The sequence below is a fragment of the Rhipicephalus sanguineus genome, unplaced genomic scaffold (assembly GCF_013339695.2).
Source record: "Rhipicephalus sanguineus isolate Rsan-2018 unplaced genomic scaffold, BIME_Rsan_1.4 Seq327, whole genome shotgun sequence".
In the NCBI taxonomy this organism is placed as follows: domain Eukaryota; kingdom Metazoa; phylum Arthropoda; class Arachnida; order Ixodida; family Ixodidae; genus Rhipicephalus; species Rhipicephalus sanguineus.
In genome coordinates this window covers 33,412-35,899 of record NW_023615022.1, presented here as the reverse complement: position 1 = coordinate 35,899, position 2,488 = coordinate 33,412, and positions in this window count along the sequence as shown.

Sequence of the window (2,488 nt, the reverse complement as noted above, 5' to 3'; positions counted from 1 at the left end):
TTGCCTGACTTATCCGTCAGCGAAAGATAAGAACTTTTACTCATTACATTGCGCAAATTACATAATAAAGGACTAGCTGTTAGAACAAAACACTGCGTCTCTCTATCCACAGACTGTTTGGGTGTGCAGCGCTGCTCGGGCAGCACGCAAAAATTTTCATGCTTCATGTTGTCTGTATACAGACGATGCTTCTTTTAGATTATACAGAATGGTTTTAATGGCCGTTTTAGTTCAGAAATGACATAAATGTATTATGTGAGCTCGGTTTAATGCAAGCGGGTGACATTACTTGCATGAAAAAGCAAAATAAATAATCGCCTATCTAAATAAAGTTCATTAATGACCTTAAAATTACACTGACTTACCTACTGCAACTGACTAACTGTAGCCACTGAGTTTGCAATAATTGGAATGAAATCTTACGATTTAATATTTATGCCATCAAATTTTAGGCAGAAGTTCACTGTTGCTTCAGTCACGTTTATTTTTGTAAGAATCAGTTTTAAGCATCGAACAACGACAAAAGCCTAGTTTAACGCCCATGTATATAAATACTGTCGCACACTTGGCGAATGATGGTCTCGAAAAATCTTTAAAAGTAGATATGCACGCCTGGAGAAACCATGCACGAATGTAATGGCTCGCTATTATTTTTGTTTAGTCAATAATGTATTTGGATTGTTCGCGCAAATAATCTCTACCACTTGGTGTAATCAGCTCAAGGACCACAAGTATGTTGTGTGTCACAGGTGATTTTTGTAATGTTTAAAAAATCACACTGTAGGAGTTTTTTACACTTCCTGCAGTGTATTTTATGCTGCCCTAAAATAATACACGCTGTTCGAATCCTCTGCCGGCAACCAAGGTCGGCACGACGTGTTGCCGACTTGTCGCCCCGACAAGCGTTTGGCGCGCTCGGCGTTCACTCGGCCACCAACGGTGGTGCGAATCGTGCAGCCGACCAAGTGCCGACAAGCGTTTGGCGCGCTCGGCGTTCACTCGGCCACCGACGGTGGCGCGAATCGTGCAGCCGATCTAGTGCCGACGTAGCTGGCAGCGCACCTCCGGCCGACCCTTTTCGGATGTCTGGTGGCCAGTGAAGTCGGCTGCCGGCTATTTGCCAGTGATCAGCCAAACGTCGGCAGTCGGCCAGCGTTGCTTGGGATATCTGCCAGACAGAGGTTGCGAGTCTTGGACTTCGGTTCAACACTAAGAAATCAGCGGTTGTCTGTCTGGCAGGAGGGAACGCGGATGCAGCGGCGCTGACCTTGGGAGGAGAACCACTGACTGCGCGCAACGACTACAGGTACCTTGGTGTTACCCTGTGTGTGGAAGCCGCAAAATACAGTCTACACGAGACCATGGTTCGACAGGCGGCGCTGCAGGCTCAACGAATCCTTCATCGTCGATGCCTCTGGGGCTGCAACCGCTTCCAAATGATCCGCGACTTATGGAAAATGGTGCACGTGCCGGGTCTGACGTTTGGAAACGCCGTGGTGTGCCTATCACCAACGACACGGGAGTGGTTGGAGCGCCAGCAGAGAGAGGTCGGGCCGTGCGGCGCTTGGTTGCCATGGTCGAGTTGCCAACGAGGCGGTGCAGGGGGATGTCGGCTGGTCCAGCTTTGAGGCTCGGGAAGCCACCAGCAAGATTGCTTACCAGGGTCGTCTCATGCTCATGCGACGCACTCGGTGGGCGCGCCGTGTGTTCGAGTACCTGTCAGCAACCTGCATGCGGACGGACTGGACGCGACGAATCTACCAACTGGAAAAAACGTATGGCTTCTTTAAAGACTCCATCCCTACCGAAACGGCGGCCAAGTGGGCGGTCGAGGTCCGACTGCGAGTCAGGGAGGCGGAAGACACCCAATGGAGAAAGGCTATGGAGGCCAAGCCCACCCTCGAGTGCTACAGGACCCATAAGGAGAACATCAGTGGGTTTCGCTTCTATGACAACAGTTGTGGCAGCAGCCTCCTGTTCGAGGCGAGAGCTGGGGCTCTTCGCATTCTTGAATACCGCAGAAGGTTTGATGACGCTGTCGTCAGCAGCCTGTGCAGAGTCTGCAGTATGGAGACCGAGACGCAGGATCACCTCATTCTTCGCTGCAGGAGACTTCCCACGGCTCCGGTGGAGGGCGCAACACTCCCACAGGCGCTAGAGTTACTGTATATGCTACCATATACAGTAACTCTAACAGGCGCTAGGGTTTCTCGATGCACAGGACAACAGTGACAATGAGAGGGGACGATGCGCGGTGGCTGTCACGAAAAGGCGGCTTTCCGAGTGGTGGAGAACTGTACACCGAACTTAGGACCTGTTATGTGCGCGTCTCCTGCCTTTGGCGAGTGAGGGTGTATCTTCAATATTTCTGTCTTTTTTCCTTTCTTAATTTTTTTTTCCGTGAGGCCAGGACACTAAATGTGTTTCCCCGTTGCAAAGGGGCAGGCCACCACTACATCATCATCAGTTAGAGGCGAGCTGACGAGCT